The sequence below is a fragment of the Hyla sarda genome, chromosome 1 (genome assembly GCF_029499605.1).
Source record: "Hyla sarda isolate aHylSar1 chromosome 1, aHylSar1.hap1, whole genome shotgun sequence".
Taxonomy (NCBI): domain Eukaryota; kingdom Metazoa; phylum Chordata; class Amphibia; order Anura; family Hylidae; genus Hyla; species Hyla sarda.
Window position 1 is genome coordinate 486,358,525 of NC_079189.1, and position 23,168 is coordinate 486,381,692.

General features: G+C 42.5%; 1 protein-coding gene across 4 annotated transcripts in view; it reads right to left on the minus strand.

Annotated features, from left to right (window-relative positions):
• SNCAIP (synuclein alpha interacting protein) overlaps positions 1 to 23,168 on the minus strand; it is a 266,108-nt gene that overhangs the window by 180,859 nt on the left and 62,081 nt on the right. For 3 of the 4 annotated variants that reach the window (XM_056537346.1, XM_056537347.1, XM_056537349.1), the window contains one exon: positions 20,359 to 20,393. The exons of the other annotated variant lie outside the window; for it this stretch is intronic. The gene's annotated coding sequence lies outside the window, so the exon portion shown is untranslated. The remainder of the gene's footprint in view (positions 1 to 20,358; positions 20,394 to 23,168) is intronic. 4 annotated transcript variants of the gene reach the window in all.

Sequence of the window (23,168 nt, forward strand, 5' to 3'; positions counted from 1 at the left end):
ACTCATGTCAGTTTTCCACCCACAGCGGCTGCAGAGCATTACATAACACAACAGACTATCCCTCCACACAGACAGAAAGCTGGCTGCTCCTCTGCCTGTGGCATTTCTTAGCACAAGGCAACATATTGTAAACACAGCACATTCTTCCCTAAATGTCCCAATAAAGATTTATATGTGTATATGACAGGGTGATGGTAATTTAGGCAGAAGGGTCTGGTCAGAGATGTTGACATCCTTCAGGTGACAGGGCTAGGGCTCAGAGACAAGATTATGCCAAGCCTCCTGAGACAGCAGAGGGTGATTCATTGTCTTGGGCATAAAGAAGGAGCCATGGCACTGCTGAAACACCACCACACTGAAAATAAAAGTACACAACTCCCTGTCAGGGGTAATACAAGCAAAAACATGTGAAGCTAGTACAATTAGTGATAACACTATATTAGTTTAGTGATAGTTGATACCAGAATATCCCTTTGAGGTGCCCCAAGTGATTACAGTATGAATACATACGTATATCTGGAATGTACAACTGCTAATAAGTAATTTTGCTGCAAAAATATAACAATGAGGCCAAAGGAAGACACCAAACTACTCTGTATTTGTCACGATGCCGGCTGGCAGGTAGTGGATCCTCTGTGCCAGAGAGGGATTGGCGTGGACCGTGCTAGTGGATCGGTTCTAAGTCACTACTGGTTTTCACCAGAGCCCGCCGCAAAGCGGGATGGTCTTGCTGCGGCGGTAGTGACCAGGTCGTATCCACTAGCAACGGCTCAACCTCTCTGGCTGCTGAAGATAGGCGCGGTACAAGGGAGTAGACAGAAGCAAGGTCGGACGTAGCAGAAGGTCGGGGCAGGCAGCAAGGATCGTAGTCAGGGGCAACGGCAGGAGGTCTGGAACACAGGCTAGGAACACACAAGGAAACGCTTTCACTGGCACGATGGCAACAAGATCCGGCAAGGAAGTGCAGGGGAAGTGAGGTGATATAGGGAAGTGCACAGGTGATAACACTAATTGGAACCACTGCGCCAATCAGCGGCGCAGTGGCCCTTTAAATCGCAAAGACCCGGCGCGCGCGCGCCCTAGGGAGCGGGGCCGCGCGCGCCGGGACAGGACTGACGGGGAGCGAGTCAGGTACGGGAGCCGGGGTGCGCATCGCGAGCGGGCGCTACCCGCATCGCGAATCGCATCCCGGCTGGAGGCGGTATCGCAGCGCCCCGGGTCAGTGGATCCGACCGGAGCGCTGCAGTGAGAAGAGTGTAGCGAGCGCTCCAGGGAGGAGCGGGGACCCGGAGCGCTCGGCGTAACAGTACCCCCCCCCCTTGGGTCTCCCCCTCTTCTTAGAGCCTGAGAACCTGAGGAGCAGACTTTTGTCTAGGATATTGTCCTCAGGTTCCCAGGATCTCTCTTCTGGACCACAACCCTCCCAATCCACTAAAAAAAAGGTTTTCCCTCTGACCTTTTTGGATGCCAAAATCTCTTTGACGGAGAAGATGTCTGAGGAGCCGGAAACAGGAGTGGGAGGAACAGATTTGGGAGAAAAACGGTTAATGATAAGTGGTTTAAGGAGAGAAACGTGAAAGGCATTAGGAATACGAAGAGAAGGAGGAAGAAGAAGTTTGTAAGAGACAGGATTAATCTGGCACAAAATTTTGAAAGGACCAAGATAGCGTGGTCCCAACTTATAGCTAGGGACACGGAAGCGGACATATTTAGCGGAGAGCCATACCTTGTCTCCAGGGGAAAAAATGGGAGGAGCTCTTCTTTTCTTATCCGCGAATTTCTTCATGCGTGAAGAAGCCTTTAAGAGAGAATTTTGGGTCTCTCTCCATATGATGGAAAGATCACGAGAAATTTCATCCACAGCGGGCAGACCAGAGGGCAAGGGGGTAGGGAGGGGGGGAAGAGGGTGACGGCCGTACACCACGAAAAATGGGGATTTGGAGGAGGATTCAGAGACTCTGAAGTTATACGAGAATTCGGCCCATGGTAGAAGATCTGCCCAGTCATCCTGGCGGGAGGAAACAAAATGTCGTAAATAATCACCCAAGACCTGGTTAATTCTTTCTACTTGTCCATTGGATTGAGGATGATATGCAGAAGAAAAATTTAATTTAATCTTGAGTTGTTTACAGAGAGCCCTCCAGAATTTAGACACGAATTGGACGCCTCTATCCGAGACGATCTGCGTAGGCAACCCGTGAAGACGAAAAATGTGTACAAAAAATTGTTTAGCCAACTGAGGCGCTGAAGGAAGACCAGGAAGAGGAATGAAATGTGCCATTTTGGAGAATCGATCAACGACCACCCAAATAACAGTGTTGCCACGGGATGGGGGTAAGTCAGTAATAAAATCCATACCAATCAGAGACCAAGGCTGTTCGGGGACAGGCAGAGGATGAAGAAAACCAGCGGGCTTCTGGCGAGGAGTCTTATCCCGGGCACAGATAGTGCAGGCTCGCACAAAGTCCACCACATCTGTCTCTAGAGTCGGCCACCAATAGAAGCGAGAGATGAGTTGCACAGATTTCTTGATGCCCGCATGACCTGCGAGATGGGAGGAGTGACCCCATTTGAGGATTCCGAGGCGTTGGCGTGGAGAAACAAAGGTCTTTCCTGGAGGAGTTTGCCTGATGGAGGCTGGAGAAGTGGAAATCAGGCAGTCAGGAGGAATGATGTGTTGAGGAGAGAGTTCAACTTCAGAAGCATCTGAGGAACGAGAGAGAGCATCGGCCCTAATGTTCTTATCGGCAGGCCGAAAGTGAATTTCAAAATTAAATCGGGCAAAGAACAGAGACCACCTGGCCTGGCGAGGATTCAGCCGTTGGGCAGACTGGAGGTAGGAGAGGTTTTTGTGATCGGTGTAAATAATAACTGGAAATCTTGATCCCTCCAGCAGATGCCTCCATTCCTCAAGTGCTAATTTAATGGCTAGAAGCTCTCGATCCCCGATGGAGTAGTTCCTCTCCGCCAGAGAGAAGGTCCTAGAAAAAAAACCACAAGTAACAGCATGCCCGGAAGAATTTTTTTGTAGAAGGACAGCTCCAGCTCCCACTGAGGAGGCATCAACCTCCAATAGGAAGGGTTTAGATGGGTCAGGTCTGGAGAGCACGGGAGCCGAAGAAAAGGCAGACTTGAGCCGTTTAAAGGCGTCTTCCGCTTGAGGAGGCCAAGACTTGGGATCGGCATTTTTTTTGGTTAAAGCCACGATAGGAGCCACAATGGTAGAAAAATGTGGAATAAATTGCCTGTAATAATTGGCGAACCCCAAAAAACGTTGGATGGCACGGAGTCCGGAGGGGCGTGGCCAATCTAAGACGGCAGAGAGTTTGTCTGGATCCATTTGTAGTCCCTGGCCAGAGACCAAGTATCCTAGGAAAGGAAGAGATTGGCATTCAAACAGACATTTCTCTATTTTGGCATAGAGTTGATTGTCACGAAGTCTCTGAAGAACCATACGGACATGCTGGCGGTGTTCTTCTAGATTGGCAGAAAAAATCAGGATATCGTCTAGATATACAACAACACAGGAGTATAGGAGATCACGAAAAATTTCATTAACAAAGTCTTGGAAGACGGCAGGGGCGTTGCACAGGCCAAAGGGCATGACCAGATACTCAAAGTGTCCATCTCTGGTGTTAAATGCCGTTTTCCATTCATCCCCCTCTCTGATGCGGATGAGATTATAAGCACCTCTTAAGTCCAGTTTGGTAAAGATATGGGCACCTTGGAGGCGATCAAAGAGTTCAGAGATGAGGGGTAGGGGGTAGCGGTTCTTAACCGTGATTTTATTAAGACCGCGGTAGTCAATGCAAGGACGTAGGGAGCCATCTTTTTTGGACACAAAGAAAAATCCGGCTCCGGCAGGAGAGGAGGATTTACGGATAAAGCCCTTTTTTAAATTTTCCTGGACGTATTCAGACATGGCAAGAGTCTCTGGGACGGACAGAGGATAGATTCTGCCCCGGGGTGGAGTAGTGCCCGGGAGGAGGTCGATAGGACAATCATAAGGCCTGTGAGGAGGTAGAGTCTCAGCTTGTTTTTTGCAAAAAACATCCGCAAAGTCCATATAGGCCTTGGGGAGGCCGGTTACAGGAGGAACCACAGAGTCACGGCAAGGGTTACTGGGAACCGGTTTTAGGCAGTCCTTGGAACAAGAGGGCCCCCAACTCTTGATCTCCCCAGAGGACCAATCCAGGGTTGGGGAATGAAGTTGAAGCCAGGGAAGTCCAAGGAGAATTTCAGAAGTGCAATTGGGGAGGACCAAAAGTTCAATCCTCTCGTGATGAGATCCGATGCACATTAGGAGGGGCTCCGTGCGGAAACGTATGGTACAGTCCAATCTTTCATTATTTACACAATTGATGTAGAGGGGTCTGGCGAGACTGATCACCGGGATGTTGAACCTGTTGACGAGAGAGGCCAAAATAAAATTTCCTGCAGATCCGGAGTCCAAGAAGGCCACAGTAGAGAAGGAGAAGGCAGAGGCCGATATCCGCACAGGCACAGTAAGACGTGGAGAAGCAGAGTAGACATCAAGGACTGTCTCACCTTTGTGCGGAGTCAGCGTACGTCTTTCCAGGCGGGGAGGACGGATAGGACAATCCTTCAGGAAGTGTTCGGTACTAGCACAGTACAGGCAGAGATTCTCCATGCGGCGTCGTGTCCTCTCTTGAGGTGTCAGGCGAGACCGGTCGACCTGCATAGCCTCCACGGCGGGAGGCACAGGAACAGATTGCAGGGGACCAGAGGAGAGAGGAGCCGGGGAGAAGAAACGCCCCGTGCGAACAGAGTCCATATCCTGGCGGAGCTCCTGACGCCTTTCGGAAAAACGCATGTCAATGCGAGTGGCTAGGTGAATGAGTTCATGTAGATTAGCAGGGATTTCTCGTGCGGCCAGAACATCTTTAATGTTGCTGGATAGGCCTTTTTTAAAGGTCGCGCAGAGGGCCTCATTATTCCAGGATAATTCTGAAGCAAGAGTACGGAATTGTACGGCATACTCGCCAACGGAAGAATTACCCTGGACCAGGTTCAACAGGGCAGTCTCAGCAGAAGAGGCTCGGGCAGGTTCCTCAAAGACACTTCGAATTTCCGAGAAGAAGGAGTGTACAGAGGCAGTGACGGGGTCATTGCGGTCCCAGAGCGGTGTGGCCCAAGACAAGGCTTTTCCAGACAGAAGGCTGACTACGAAAGCCACCTTAGACCTTTCAGTGGGAAACTGGTCCGACATCATCTCCAAGTGCAATGAACATTGGGAAAGGAAGCCACGGCAAAATTTAGAGTCCCCATCAAATTTATCCGGCAAGGATAGTCGTAGTCCAGAAGCGGCCACTCGCTGCGGAGGAGGTGCAGGAGCTGGCGGAGGAGATGATTGCTGAAGCTGTGGTAGTAACTGCTGTAGCATAACGGTCAGTTGAGACAGCTGTTGGCCTTGTTGCGCTATCTGTTGTGACTGCTGGGCGACCACCGTGGTGAGGTCAGCGACAACTGGCAGAGGAACTTCAGCGGGATCCATGGCCGGATCTACTGTCACGATGCCGGCTGGCAGGTAGTGGATCCTCTGTGCCAGAGAGGGATTGGCGTGGACCGTGCTAGTGGATCGGTTCTAAGTCACTACTGGTTTTCACCAGAGCCCGCCGCAAAGCGGGATGGTCTTGCTGCGGCGGTAGTGACCAGGTCGTATCCACTAGCAACGGCTCAACCTCTCTGGCTGCTGAAGATAGGCGCGGTACAAGGGAGTAGACAGAAGCAAGGTCGGACGTAGCAGAAGGTCGGGGCAGGCAGCAAGGATCGTAGTCAGGGGCAACGGCAGGAGGTCTGGAACACAGGCTAGGAACACACAAGGAAACGCTTTCACTGGCACGATGGCAACAAGATCCGGCAAGGAAGTGCAGGGGAAGTGAGGTGATATAGGGAAGTGCACAGGTGATAACACTAATTGGAACCACTGCGCCAATCAGCGGCGCAGTGGCCCTTTAAATCGCAAAGACCCGGCGCGCGCGCGCCCTAGGGAGCGGGGCCGCGCGCGCCGGGACAGGACTGACGGGGAGCGAGTCAGGTACGGGAGCCGGGGTGCGCATCGCGAGCGGGCGCTACCCGCATCGCGAATCGCATCCCGGCTGGAGGCGGTATCGCAGCGCCCCGGGTCAGTGGATCCGACCGGAGCGCTGCAGTGAGAAGAGTGTAGCGAGCGCTCCGGGGAGGAGCGGGGACCCGGAGCGCTCGGCGTAACAGTATTAAAGTATCAAGATACTAGTCAGGGGCCGCTGCAACACTAAACCCACAAAGTGAATGACCCAGTGGCCAGGCAGCCCCACTGCTGCCCGACTAAGCACCCCACAGACAAACCACCACAGCAACAATGGCCGCTAAAATGAGGTAAATTCTGCACAACCTCTTGATTTATTTCTTTCATAGTCTTCCATTACCTTTGATTTGTAGCTAAGAATGGGAATTGGGGAGCTCTCTGGATACCAATTCCTGGCATACAGCTGTAAAAAAGTCTAATAAAAAGACTAATAAAATTCTCATGCGGTGGTATACGGTGTTCCTGCCCCTTTTTCTCGTATTGATCCTAATGTCTCAGACACTTGCTGGCGATACGGGCACACAGGGGCCCCCCTGACTCATATTTGATTTATGTGCCTGACCCTACAGTCATTTTGGTAGCCACCCAACTAACCTTCTCTATAATGATTTTTTTTTCTGATCCAGCCTCTCTCCTGCTCTCCATGTTGCGGCTTTCCTTTCCTTGATACACTGTGTCACTGCTTAGTCCCATCCTCCTTGCCGCAAGAACAATCATTCCCGTGTCTAAAAGTGTCCTCTTCCCCCACCCTTTTGGACTGGCTTAAGGTAGTCATGTACCTCCACAGAATGGAAGAACTTATGGTTGAATTGATTTCTTCTCCTCGAGTGACTTCAGGTCCTTAAATCTCTCTAGTTAGTGTGCAGCTGTCTAAAGAATGTTGGATGTTGTCATGGGTTTGGGGATGCTCTTAGGTGGGTCCGACCTGTGAAGTAACTTGCTCCTGCTTTCATAGCTGTTCTTGTCTTTCCTTTCTTCTAGCACTTCTCTTTCTCTGTTCTCCCTCACCCATCTCTTATCCCCAATTTTCCTTTCTCTTACTCTTCCCCTGACTGTACTCTATTGTCCTCTTTACTCATTGGTTTGTCCTCAGTACTCAATGCAGAACATATGGACAATGCCGCCTTTTCTTTATCTGTGCCTAATTCATCTGCTTGTGACGTACATGACATTTTGTACACTCAAGCGCTTGTTTATGGACCTGATTCTTTCTGCCTTTTGTTATTATTCTGTAAAATTTTACTTTGAAAAGAAGAATATGACTCAGGTGAAATAATGCAGAGAGAAAAAGCACTCAGGATTTAGCTATACTGTGCCACAGAATGACAGCTGACTAGAATCTATGTCAGAGAGTATAACCTGAATATGACCAGGCATCAGTCTTTTGAGGTCATGCAATCACGGAAGTGGTGGATTAGTACTCCAGATTGGTGTCTAAGCTAAGCATTTTATAAGTAAATAAGTTTATTTGTTCACTGAAAATTATGGCATTTGGTCCAAACCTCATATTTATGAAGCCCCCGAGCCACTTTATTCAACATAACAATGTACTGGAGAAATTGGGCAAGACTTCAACTGTCAAAAAGTTTTCTAACATTCTTTACTTTCCAACTTGGCATTGTTCTATAGCAGTATATAGCAGATTCAGCAGCAAGGCATGCACTCTGATGAATTTAGTACAGGCCGCACTGGGGGAGAGGCAGGCATGCTGCTCGCCAGTATTAACAGACCTCCCCATTGTTTATGCAATCCTCACTTGCACCATCCAGGAGAACTTCTTTAATAAAACTGGCAATGAAGAAATGTGGTTCATTTTTGTGAAGAATAGCTTAATGCCACAGTAAAATCCGAGTGGAAAATATTTGAAATGTCAATGGTAATATTGTAGCGTTTGTTTTCTTGACCTCTGAAAATGAAGCAGCATTTAAGTGCAGATGTCCTTTTCTGTCTAAAGTTCAAACAGATGTTAAGGATAAAGACCAAGATGGTCTTATTCCTAAAATACTGTATGAATTACTAAATACAAAGCCAACGTCTCAAGGGCTAACTTAAAAAGCAGCTGCACACCTTTCACTTACTCCCTCCCGTCTCTTCCAACAAAAATATCATAAAAAGTGTAAAGGTCCAAACACTGAAAGAGATGAGATATGCTCACTGGTGTCTATCTGTGGACATGCATGTGTGTATAGCTATACGTATGTGTGCTTTATGCTTTGGCTGAAGTATATACAACAGATTGATATGAGTAAAAATGCATACCGTAGGTTCACATATTTCACAGAAGACAGCAGGTGACAATACTATGGGTAACTGATTACAACAATTGTCAATTGAGAAAGCCAATAATATTCAACTACATGCCTTTGTGCTACATTTGGGAGACTTGTATTTGTGGCAGGAATATTAATACTAATAATTATACTACTGAATTCCAGATATTTCTTTTATCTGCCGTGTCTATGGTTGTCATTTAACACTGTGCTAAATATGAATGTGTGCAGCTGTGCAAATATATATAAAAAGAACTCCGCAGCATAACGAATGTGCTGTGCCAAATCCTAAAACAACATAAGTAGTGATGGCACAGCAAATTTCTGCATTCTACCATCTGAAAGACCTGGAGTTCATGTATGAAACTATTATTAATTTCCGGAGTAAATTACCAGATAAAAGTAGCCTACATTTGTTAGAATTATGAATAGCATCTGATAATATTCAGCCCACATCTCTTGTACCAAAATAGTTATATGTCAGTTTGGCAGGCTACAGATCTGAAAAGTGTTCACAGGTGCCCTTTAGTCAGGGGAATGCACCAGGTGCTCATTAAAGAATTAAACTATAGGGTATTAAGAGTGCCCATTATAAAACACCCAATCTGGAGTTCTGGCCCACCACTACCATGAATGCATGACCCCTAGAGACTAATGCCTGATGGCCATCACTACCTTCTTTTATTATCATGTGCTTCTATCCTCTTCTGCTCCAGATCTGGCATGCCACAGACAGGACCCCTGCTACCCTATATTATCTCTTCATCTGGGCCCTAGTTGCTAGATAAGCCCCCTAGCCCCTCCATATCCCATTAGCCCCCTATTTTTCTATTCATGCAGTCCTGACCTACTGACAGTTAATAATATATTTTTTTAAATTATTATTATTAATAATAATTATAACAAATAATAATAATACAATATTAATACTTCTATATTTTATAAATATACTTTGTACTGTAAGAGTGTAGGCTGACATTGCTAACATACGAGATATGCATCAAGTGAGTACCATATTGTTTAATACAGTACAATATGTCTGTGCATATAGGTTGTTCTACTTTGCTAGTATTAATGATACATGTACAGTCATTGTTGGTTTGTTGACTGTATTTTGAATACTAATTTCCCCATTTACAAAATGCTCTCTTTGCTTTCCTTTGACCTTACTCCATTTCCAAAAATGTTACAAAAAACAGAAAGAACCACTAAAGAGAAAATAAAATGGTTGGAGGGTTACAGAGCAGAAATTCTTATTAAACCCTGTAAATTCTTGATCCATTTGTATGTATTATTCCCAAGATGTTTCTAAGAGGAAAGTATATATATATATATCTGTATAATTCAGCTAAAGCCAACTACAAAGGGAAAGACATGAAACGTGTAGTTAAGATTAGTAATGGGTAATATATCATCATGCTATTACTTCAACCCTGTTTGATGACTGCAAAACGACAGGGTCAATGGCAAAGCAATGCCTCCTAACAAATGTACGGGCTGGATATTGTAGCACATAGTAATTAATTCAAAATGTAAAAAACAACCATTTAATGGAGAGAGATCTTCAAAGGAACATTTGGGTGCAATGCAAACAAATGGGGACCTCAGACAGCCGCTGTATAAATGCATATGAAAGGCTCAGGCACACCATAAATAACTTTATGAGATAAAGTCATGAAGTAAAGAATATTTATTTTGCCCAGTAATGTCTCACATGCCAGACAAAATAAATATTGCTGTTACATGAAATAAACCCATAATGTCGTTTATGGTGTGCCTGGGCATTTAATATGGCATTAAAATGCCCCTTACATATTTATATTAAAAGCTATATTTTCCTATATGTTCATCTTATAATTAGCAGTAAAACACAGTTCTGACAACAGGCTACATGTGTAGAATAAACCGTAATTGACTTTACATAAACATTGGTTCAAGAGGTGTTAACTCTCAAGTAGAGTTACTGAATTCTGAAAGATAATAAAATCAGTTTGAGGCATTAAAGGGCTTTTACCATGTGCACATGTTATCCCCTATCCACAGGATTAGGGGAAACTTGCTGATCAGTTGGGGTCGGACCACTAGAATCCAGCCAATTATTTAAAAGAAGTAAATATGTGCGGCCACTGCTCCATTCATCCTCTATGGGTCTTCTGTACATTCAGGGTTGCATTTTTACTTCATTCTGGGGATTGGGTGAGGTTACACTCCCACCGATCCACAATTATCCCCTATTCTGTGGAAGATTACTTGTGGAAAGTTTTACCCAGATAGTAAATTCCCTTAAAGGGGTACTCCGGTGGAAAACTTTTTTTTTTTTTTTAAATCAACTGGTGCCAGAAAGTTAAACAGATTTGTAAATTACTTCTATTAAAAAATTGTAATCCTTCCAGTACTTATTAGCTGCTGGATACTACAGTGGAAAATATTTTCTTTTTGGAACACAGAGCTCTCTGCTGAGATCACAAGCACAGTGCTCTCTGATGACATCTCTGTCCATTTTTAGGAACTGTCCTAACGGTTCCTAAAATGGACAGAGATGTCAGCAGAGAGCACTGTTCTCGTGATGTCAGCAGAGAGCACTGTGTTCCAAAATGAAAAGAATTTCCTCTGTAGTATCCAGCAGCTAATAAGTACTGGAAGGATTACAATTTTTTAAATAGAAGTAATTTACAAATCTGTTTAACTTTCTGGCACCAGTTGATTTAAAAAAAAAAAAAAAAAAGTTTTCCACCGGAGTAGCCCTTTAAGTATACATATATTACTCTGTTTGACCACAGTTAACTAGATCCTTGATTTTGAGAGGGTATAGTGGGAAGAAACACAAGCCCTTAAAGGGGTTATCCAGGGTTAAAAAAAATTAATGTCTGCTTTCTTCCCAAACAGCGTCACACCTATCCACAGGTTATATGTTTTATTGCTGTTAGCTTTATTCACTTTAATGAAGCCAAGCTGCAATTCAAGACATAATCCATTTTCTGGAAAACAGCAGCATTGTTTCATTATATTGGAAATATCTTAAAGGGTTACTATCTTTTATCTTAGCTTTTGACATGTTGCCCAGATATGTCAAAAGTATGGATACACAGAAATTTCGAAATTAAACATGATCGTCCAAAAATGTAATTATCAGTATTATTGTCCAAAAATGCATTGAAATTTCAGGGGTGGGGCTTATGAAGGGAGGGAGAGAAAAGACAGGTGGAGGCACTCACCCAGGGCTGAGGCAGGAGGCACCATAAGTATTTTATCCTACACTGTGCAGAAGAGGGGTCCAGGTGGAGCTGAGCTGTGATGAGTTTGTGGCCAAAGGACCTTTGAGGATTACCATATTTGCCTTACATTTAAGACTTCTTTTGCCACTTTCAAAGTGGTGTAAAAACTGTGAAGGGCTTAGTGGAAGGGGGCATAGCCAATATAAATAATCTATTAAAATTTAAGCCAGAAACTGGCATAATTTATAGCAGAAAATCTGCACCAGCTGTTTACTAACAGAGATTTCTATTTGTGGTACATGGAAATGCAGAGGTGTGCCAAATTTATTATTAGCCATGTAGATCTTACTCAACCGATCTTAAGATACCAGTTGAGTTGGATGCAACCTTGTACATTCTTGTGGAATGCTTCTTTGAGGTAATGAAGAAGTCCAGGAATTTTTCATATCTACTTTATGCATCATATTTGGTCATTTGAGATACTGAGATATGCCTTGGAACTAGACAAAAATATCAAGACAAATAGACCTTTACACTGGGACAAAAGCAAATCATTCTAATGAAGTCTCATAAAAGTTACAAGATTGTACCTAAACTGACAACAGTGGCTTTAAGAGGTTTTTTGGGACTTTGGTATGCCATCAATATTAGATTGGTCAAGTATGACTCACTCACTGATCAGCTGGCTAAAGGAGTCATGATGTCCTGGCAAGTGTTCTATCCCATTTATTGGTTCCAAGTCATAGTGAAATGCATTTGTAGCAAACCTGCCTGGTACTGCACATCTATGCAGCTCACTCTGATTCTAATGAATGAGACTGAACTGCAACCCAGGAGTTACACCGAAGATTAAATGGACACAGAAGAAATATTAACAAAGGTTTAATCCTGCACAGTGTATCCCAACACTGTACAGAGAAACACACGGGAATGACCAATCCCATCACAATTTGTCCGATTTATCACATTGGAGAAAACGCCTCTAAGAGATAAAAAAAAGTTAATAAAAAGAGAGATGTATTGGATCTTTAAATTGGGCACAATGACACTAGGTGGTCTTAACGAAGAAACAGAGCTCATTAATTAAATACCGGTAATACACCCCAACATAATATTACATAATAATCCATACATATCTCCACAGTCAAAGTATCCTCTTTCTCTATAAAACCATCATAATAATCTTTTATATTAATATATATATATATATATATACATTTTATGCACATTATTATATTATATTATTATATCATTTTAATTTATATCCAATTATTTTATATTGTATAATTTATTTATATTGTGTACCATGTGATTTTACCTATGCTATTTCAACCCATTACTTATATGATAGTGGTTATCACCAATATATTTTTTTTTGCCACTACCAAATGTCTACCACTATAATACAGCACATACTAGTGGTTGTATTTTGAGGTTATAAATCTATCCAAAATAAGACCATTATGCATGCTAGTGACCAGAGAAAAAATTACTATGAGTGTTCCCCAATAGATTATCGCTCCAATTCCTAATATACATGTAATAGTAATATAGCTTCTCATAAATATACAACAATTAATATATCAATCATGCTATGCCGACATGTATACAAAAAATGCTATACATTATACATGGAATAGTACCATAGCTTTTCCTGAACATCAACTTAATAATAGGACTACATATAATTTAATAATTACTAGGTCCCATCTGGTGAGTGCAATCTGACCCTCCTGAGCTGTCCAGACAGGTCTCCCATACTGTCCGTGGCCAGAACAACAGCTGGAGCAGCAAATCCCCTACCGCACAACGCAGCGCAGGATTCTACAGCTGCCCTGGTTGGTGCACTCTGCAGTGATGCAAAGCACTATCCGAACTCATGCAATATATGGATACATACATACAAGATACTGTTATACTTCTTACTGTCTTTAATGCTTACAATGAATGCATTTTCTGGTTGGCTTACTATTATGCTAAATATAAGGTTTTTAAATGTATATATGTGAATGAGAATTTTGCATGCTTTGGTGTGTAGGTGACGTCACTCACCCAGGAGCATTCCGGCACTTTTTTAAAATATTTAAGGCTCCACAATAGTATGGTACCCTAGACCTGATGAAGCGAGGGCCCCCCTCGCGAAATGCTTTGTCTCATTTTTTTTAAATTATATTTGTATCAATAAATTGTCTTGGATTTACATCCATTGCCCTCCGTGCATTTCTGACAAGGCTACTACTCCCAGTCGCCGGACTGCAATCCTAACAAGTGAGTCGAATACTCCGAACTTCACTCCATATCCTTTCCTGTGCTGTAATACTAGGCACAGCCACTGTTAAATGGAGCATCACAGCCCCTTTCAGTCAGCTGATCAGTTGGAGCGAGACTAGACAACCATTAATCTGAAAATGGAAAATCTGGAAACGTTAAATGGTCTATCAGTTCTATTATATCTCTATTATATAACCTGCACCCGATCTATAACTCGGGTCTCTCCCGCCGGCGCCAATGTTGTGCCGCACGCTATTAACCCTTTAGATATGGCGATCAAAGTTGCCACATCTAAAGTTGAAAAAATTGCATTGTGGCAGCTCAGTCGGGCTGATCGGGAAAAATAGCGTAATTTAGGTCCCTTTTTATAGCACAAAAAATTAGTCCGGCCGTACGCGGAAAAATAAAAAAAGGCCATAGGGGTCAGAAGATGACAATTTTAAACGTTTTCCTTTTCGCGCATGCAGTTATGATTTTTTTCTAGAGGTAAGACAAAATCTAACCTATATAAGTAGGGTATAATTTTAACCATATAGGACCTACAGAATAATGATAAGGTGTCATCTTTACTGAAAAAGGCACTGCGTAGAAACGGAAGCCCCTAAAAGCTACAAAATGGCAATTTTTCCTCAATTTTGTCGCACAATGAATTTTTTTTTTCTGTTTTGTTGTGGATTTTTTTGTAAATTGACTAATGTCACTGCAAAGTAGAATTGGTGTTGCAAAAAATAAGCCATAATATGGAATTTTAGGTACAAAATTGGGATAACAGTTTGATTGTAGGGGGGTCTCCCAACGATCTCCCAAACGGGCATTGCCGCGCTGTGCTGTAGCGAGGTTGACGGTACGCCCCCTCCCCATACAGCTCTATGCCTCTCCCATAGAACTACATTAAGGAGGCGTGTCGGCCATGGCCCCGTGTGCAAGAGACAGGATAGGGGATAAGTGTATTTAGGCTACAGATGTACTTTAATCACTGATGGATCGCCAGAGGCAATCCAATAAAGGCCCTGAGGGTCCCAACTAAATATTGACTAATTACAGGACTTTAATTTGCGGGTCCAAAAACATAATAGTGGAAAAAAGAAGGAAAAAATCACACATTTAAAAGCACTATGTGCTCCTAACTAATAACTGAATAAGAGCTTAATGGGCTCAACTAGCTCCACTATTTTCTTAATTCGTAGGAGATACATTGTGTTTAGTATCCCAGAACTACTGATTGTTAGGGTACATAGCAGTTAAAACCATAACACTGCCCCCCTCAACGTTTCGCCACCAAGTGGCTTTGTCAAGAGGCAAATGGGCAATGGCGAACAAAAACGCCGACCGGACCTTTTAACATCTCCTGTTATGATGTCACCAACGTTATTTCCAATCAAAAATGGCTCCCATCATCCATTGCAACAAAACCCTCCAATCTATCTAAATCAAGTATTGAGTGACAAGTGGGTGGCCAACCAAATAGCTCAAGAAGCTCACCACTGTATGTCTGCCACGTCTCTCTTCCTGATAGGAGTTTGTCTGGACTTCCGGCACCGACGTCATGTGTAAACAATGCGCAGAACAAACTGCGCGCGGACTATACCTATCATAGGTTAGTGATGGAAGGTTTTTTGGCAGGAAAACCTAATCCTGAAAATTATTTAAGTGACGCTGCACACGTTTTCTCCTCAAACGAGCTGCCGCTCAATCTTATTGACATCCAATCCGCATTTCGCAATCTCCAAAAGACCTACAAGCAATACATAAGATCCTGGTGGGAAATTACAAGCTTAGACACCTATCTGCAGCAAAAAATTGTTTACAGAGGATTACGTATAAATATAACACCAAATTCCAACCAGGGTGATACAGAGTTTCTGTCTGGTTGGCAACAACTATTAACAGAAAACTCGCTACGTATGCTTGAGTATCTTCTGGGTTACGAAAAGAAGGTTTTCTCTGAGGTTACTGTACAATTAGATCGACAGTTAGGTGAGATACAAGGATTTAGAGCCCATTCTGAATTTAACAATTTTGAACAAAGACTCCAAAAACACATCGAACTCTTCCAATCTGAAATTAAAGAAAGAAAACATAGGAAGTATATTCGGGATAAAAGGGATTTTGAAACAGGACGAATTTACATTCGTAAACCAACAGAGAGATTTCCCCAGTATACGGATATTTCTGAGTCAGAAGTGTCAGGCTCTGAAGACACATTCTCTTGTGGTGGAGCAGGTCCTTCACAGTCTGCAAAACCCAAATACACGCAGAAATACAAGCGAAGATACCCCCCTAAAAAATCAAATACTAACAGTGGAAAGAATACCACTGCTAATCAGGTGTCCGTACATCCACACTATCCAGTACGTACAAATCTTCCCAATACATCTATCAATCAAGTTAACTCTGTTGTGTCCACCCCAAATTTGGAATGCTCTGGTACCTCAGCCTCATATTCCACTTCATTACAAACAGTACCAATGACTCAACCACCCACCATTACCACAGCAGCACCATTGATACCTATGGGGCAATTTTCTACCCCCAATGGGATGACTGCAATAGCTCCGCCCTCTTTTTTAGGAATGGGTGTACAGCTGAGAGACCGGGAAAAATGGGCATATCCAACACAGAAAAATTAGTCGGAAATCAGGCTTCACGCATCTGCAATTTATCATCTCTTATACTTACGGATGATCAAATATCGGTTCTGAGCAAAGGTCTTTCTTTCACCCCGACTCCCAAATATGATGCTTTCGAATGGGTAAAAGACCTAAATCTCTTTGCCCGCAAATTGGCGTTACATAAATTCCACCTCCACCGAGATCAGAACCCTTTGGTTAGGTCCCAGCGGGACGAACAAGTCGTCCGAGATTTGGAATCACTATTGCGGGACAATGAGACAGGAATTAGCACTATTAGTGCCCCATATTCCTCGGTTAAACCCAAATCTAAATTTACTCCTAGTTTTACCCAATATAGTAACATCGAGACATTTGTAAGAATGGCAAGTAATGAACTATCCCAACTTAAACCATCCCGATTCAATAGTGTTAAGAACCTAACAACTAGAGAAATTCAAGCGTTGCGCCAACTAGAGAGTAATGATACAATCACAATCAAGCCCTCCGATAAGGGGGGCAACATTGTAATTATGGACAGAAGTGACTATAAGAACATGGTTCTTAGGTTGCTCAGTGACAGTGAGACCTACATGAAATTAGATGGGAATCCTACTGAACGATTCCTATCTGAACTCCACAATTTACTTCTAGAAGCAAAAGGTCAAGATTTGATTTCAGATGATGAGTTCCGTGTTTGTTATAATGAAAAACCTACTGTGGCAACTATGTATGCTCTACCTAAAATACACAAACTCTGTCGCCCTGTCCCTGGACGTCCAATAGTTTCAGGTAACAACAATCTTACAGAAGGAATTAGTGGGTACATTGATCAATTTTTGGCCCCATTTGTGGCAACTTTGCCATCATTCCTTCGTGATACTAAGGACACTGTCACCAGACTCCAGGAGATTTCTTTTTCACCTGGTACAATGATAGCCAGTTTAGATGTTGAATCACTTTATACTAATATTCAACACGATTTGGGAATAAAAGCTGTCAATCACTTTCTTTGCACCAGAGGCATGCATTACACTGCACATAATCAATTGATCTCTTCACTATTATCTTTTCTACTCACTCACAATTATTTTCTGTTTGATAGACAATTCTATTTTCAGAAGAAAGGCACAGCAATGGGCACGGTGTGTGCACCAAATTATGCAAATCTTTTTTTAGGGTGGTGGGAGGACACCATCGTTTTCTCTGAGCACTTGGCTGATTTCACTTCTCACATTTCTTTTTGGGGTCGCTACATTGACGATATTTTACTTTTTTGGGGTGGCACTGAAGCACTTTTTCACGATTTTGTTACCCAACTTAACATGAACACTATTGGGATGAAGTTCACCTTTGAAATCCATCCCACTACTATCAACTTTTTAGATCTGACGATATCTCTGGAGTCTGATGGCAGTGTCAAAACTAAAGTTTATCGTAAACCTACCTCTACTAATAGCTTTTTGGAATGGTCCAGTTACCATCCAGTCCCTCTTAAGAGAGGGATTCCTACGGGCCAGTACTTGAGAGCCCGTAGGAACTGCTCGACTGAAGATTCCTTTTTACAAGAGAGTAATATACTCTATAATCGCTTCATTGAACGTGGTTACCCTAAGAAAACCCTACACAGGGCATTTGCTAGGGCCTGGGCGACAGATAGAAATGATCTTCTACAAACCCGACATCCTGATAACACTTCTCGTGTTATCAGATGCATAGGAAACTATGATTCTAACAACAAACAAGTAAAGAACATATTGCAGAAGTACTGGCCAATCCTACTAGCCGATCCAGAAATTAGGGAAGTGATCCCCCAGCATCCTTCTGTCACTTACAGAAGGGGCAAAAATTTACGTGAGCAACTAGTAAGGAGCCATTATTCGGAGGGGGCCCCAAGTAATTGGTTGACCTCTACTATTGTGGGGTCTTTCCCTTGTGGGAAATGTACTTTCTGCAAATTCTTACCTAAAAAGAAAACTTTCGTTAACCCAGTTGACAATCACCAATATGAGATTAGAGATTTTATCAATTGCAAAACCATGGGTATTGTATATATAGCGGAATGCGGATGTCCTAAATTCTATGTTGGTAAAACAGTTCAGCAGTTTCGGAGGAGAATATCAAAACATCTCAGCATGATTAAAAATAAAGGGGATACACCTTTATCTAGACACCTCTGGGAAGTCCACAATGGTGACGTGTCCCAATTACAATTTTGGGGCTTTATCAAGTGTAAGTTAGGTCCCAGAAGGGGTGATCTAGACAAGATCCTCTTGCGTATTGAGGCAAAGTGGATCTACAAATTACAAAGTTTGAGTCCGAAAGGATTAAATGAAGGTTTTACCTTTTCTGCCTTTTTGTGACCTGTTTTACGTTCTACCTAATTAATCAATTGTGAGTTATTATTTGAAGGTTATTATCACTTAAGTCGACCGGTACCAATCACCTCCATTAATATCACAAAGTCTATTAATATGACCATTCTCCCATTTCAGCCGTATTCAAACCCTATTCCTTATAGAGATCCTTTCTTTCTATTCTTTTTCTCCCCTTCTCCTTTCCCCTTCCCTGCGGTCAGAGAAGGGGTCTAGTTATCATCATGCTTAATATTTGTCCTCTGAATCTATCTATTGATTTGTACACACCTTAATTATCTCACTGTATACTTACCTAGGTGGTGACCCCTAATAAAATTAAACAACTAGCAACACTTAATAAGTAACTTAGCTATTGTTATTTACTTCCTCTACATATCCCCTGTTTTTGGCAATGGACCAAAGTGTCTTGTATTTATTGTTCTTCTCGGGTGATGGTAAAGTGTTCGCGCATCTTTTAGTGCGCAGGCACTATCCACACATATACAATGAGTAAGCGGCATAACAGCTAAGTTCTCGCGCAGTTGAGAACGCGCAGCTTAAACTCTGGCACATGCGCGGTAAGCTTCTCAAGTACTTACAGAGACGAAGTCCGCGCGCAGTTTGTTCTGCGCATTGTTTACACATGACGTCGGTGCCGGAAGTCCAGACGAACTCCTATCAGGAAGAGAGACGTGGCAGACATACAGTGGTGAGCTTCTTGAGCTATTTGGTTGGCCACCCACTTGTCACTCAATACTTGATTTAGATCGATTGGAGGGTTTTGTCGCAATGGATGATGGGAGCCATTTTTGATTGGAAATAACGTTGGTGACATCATAACAGGAGATGTTAAAAGGTCCGGTCGGCGTTTTTGTTCGCCATTGCCCATTTGCCTCTTGACAAAGCCACATGGTGGCGAAACGTTGAGGGGGGCAGTGTTATGGTTTTAACTGCTATGTACCCTAACAATCAGTAGTTCTGGGATACTAAACACAATGTATCTCCTACGAATTAAGAAAATAGTGGAGCTAGTTGAGCCCATTAAGCTCTTATTCAGTTATTAGTTAGGAGCACATAGTGCTTTTAAATGTGTGATTTTTTCCTTCTTTTTTCCACTATTATGTTTTTGGACCCGCAAATTAAAGTCCTGTAATTAGTCAATATTTGGTTGGGACCCTCAGGGCCTTTATTGGATTGCCTCTGGCGATCCATCAGTGATTATTGTATATTTTGCCCTCCAGCCATTAGTCTCGCTCTTTTTGTATTACAGATGTACTTTAACACAGCTAATTAATGGTAATATCAGATCCAATTGATTAGGGGTTTGTTCACATACTCAGGTTTTAATTGCAATTATCGAATACAAGGCTAGGAAAAGATCATGAGTAGAGCATTAATCTTAAAGTAAGGGTAGAGCTAATTTTCCCCTATCCTGGAGAACTTGATTAGTTTCAAATAAAATATGTTTGGTTGCTTTTTGCTCTTGGCCTTCTACAAATTTCTACCCCAATATGACATTATTAGGATATTGCATATAAACATACTTACTTGTATGTGTGCAGTCAACTTGTCACAACAGGCTCCTACAAACAAGAGAAACAGAAAAAAATCATAAGTGAAAATAATAGTTCATCAGCTTTTCAGCATCTTCCTCCAAAAACCAGTGTATTAAAGCGTTAGTGTGTCCTGCGGATAGGGAGTACGTTTTTCTGTACTTCCAGGTATGAGACATCTCCCTTAATCTTAAGAAATGTAATTGAAAACTTATTGTGTTCTCCATAACAACTTCCATAGTCTCACTGCTCTTACAGTAAAGAACCTCCATCTGTGCTGGTGTAGAAACCTTCTTTCCTCTATTTCTGTTTAACTGAAAAGCAAATAAGGCCACTTGGTGCACTGGGGGCTTTCCTTTACCCCTAAATACACAATCTCCCGATTGTTCCTCTAACAACGCCTCCTCATGAATATTAAGCTGGCTTGTTGCAGTGATGTAACTGATGACCACTGTTATAGGGCTACATGGCCACTTTTGTTGCACAACATAACATGTAATCTTAGTAAATGGAGTTGAGTCCCACATGCGACAAATCGCAACTGTGACAGTCACAAACAAGTTTGCACATGACTTTGCAGTCATGCGCAACTTGCCTCCCATTTCTCTACACCTTGACTATTTTGTTACCAGCCAAGTCACATGATAGCAAGTCGCAGCAAATATTTTGGCCGCACGGCTTGGATGTGCTATGCCGTGTAGTCTTAGCCTAAGTAATACAAATGGTTTTCTATTTGATTTGGGCAGAAATCAGCTTTTCTGTACTCTGAGTCTATAAAAATAAGAAGAGCGCAGCAGCCGTTCCAAAAGACCCTTTAGAAATATTTATCTACGTTCAATCTGAGGTCCATCTCTGAGCAGAGCTAGTCAAATAATATACTTGAGGAGGAAAGAAACAATCACATGTATTTTTATTGGGAATGGGTAGAGCTTGGAAAGCTACCGAACTTCTAAACTAGATATGGCGCCACATGCACTTACAACCGGCCATCTAAGACATTTACCTAACAGCTAAATCAGTTGTCCCATGAGAGTAAGTGTGAAACTCATGAACCTTTTCAATCCTGGGAAAGCCTATTCATAGGGAAATCATATTCCATAAGAGGGAATATGTTTTAAAAATGCAAGCAAAGTTTAACCCCTTTCCTCTTCTTCCGGGAGTTTTCATACTAATATACGAAACCCAGACACTTATTTGTGACAGTATGGCATTATTACCCTACCAAGGTGCCTCCAGCTGTTGCAAAACTACAACCCCCAGCATGGCCGGACAGCCTTTGGCTGTCCGGGCATGCTGGGGGTTGTAGCTTTGTAATAGCTTAAAGGGGTAAGTAGAAACCAAGTAGAAGAAAGTCCAGCTCACTCCTCAAGCCTCTAGCGCTAGGACTGGGGTGTGCAACGCCAAGTGACACGATACCATATGACTAAGGTCCACTGTTAGGACCAAAGCACGTCACTTTGTCATGTCCTCTCTGTACTGAAGCTTTTATGCAATAAATAATTTGTTCCTTTATCTGCGCTGGACATCCTGTTCATTAGCTTAAAGGGGTACTCCTGTGGAAAACTTTTTTTTTTTTTTATCAGCTGGTGAAAGAAAGTTAAACAGATTTGTAAATCACTTCTAAAATCACTTCCAGTACTTTTTAGGGGCTGTATACTAAAGAGAAATCCAAAAAAGAAATGCATTTCCTCTGATGTCATGACCACAGTGCTCTCTGCTGACCTCTGCTGTCCATTTTAGGAACTGTCCAGATCAGCATATGTTTGCTATGGGGATTTTCTCCTGCTCTGGCAGTTCCTAAAATGGACAGCAGAGGTCAGCAGAGAGCACTCTGGTCATGACATCAGAGGAAATGCATTTCTTTTTTGGATTTCTCTTTAGTATACAGCCCCTAAAAAGTACTGGAAAGTACTTTTTTTATAGAAGTGATTTACAAATCTGTTTAACTTTCTGACACCAGTTGATTTAAAAAAAAAGTTTTAAGGAACCCTGATTGGGAAACCCTGCAGTAAGCTGCAGCAAAGCACATACCATTTTAAGAGTGGGGTTTCTGGATTCGGATGCAACCAGCCAGGTTAACATCGCCATGAAGTATGTATGGTTTCCTAGAAGTATGTTTGGTATGTATGGCTTCCTGTTACAAAACTACAACTCCCAGCCAAAGGATGTCCATGAATGCTGGGAGTTGTAGTTCTGTTAAAGCTTGAGGCACTCTGGTTGGGAAACCCAGCAGTAAGCTGCAGCAAAGCACATACCATTTTGGGAATGGGGTTTCTGGATTCAGAAGCAATCAGCCAGGATTAACATCTCCATGAAGTATGTATGGTTTCCTAGAAGTATGTATGGATTCCTGATACAAAGCTACAACTCCCAGCCAAAGTTTGTCCAGGCAAGCTGGGATCTGTAGTTTTGTAACAGCTGGTGGTATCCTGGTTTGGATCCCCTGCAGTAAGCTGCAGTAATGCAAATACCAGCCAGGATAACATCTCCATAAAGTATGTATGGTCTCCTAGAAGATATCTGCAGGAAGCTACATGATAACTGTATAATGGTTAGCGGATCTGTACTGACAGTTCATGAAATTCATGAGATACAACTATTCATTTAGAAAAGGTATTTTTGATCAATATTTACTTCCATAAGACAATGTAAGACACCATTTCCTTAATGGTAATAATAATAATAATAATAATAATAATAATAATAACATACACACAATATAAAACGGAGTATTAAAGCAATATAATATTCTTATGTGGGCAACCATATAAAATCCCTACAATGATTCTTAAACCTAAATACAGT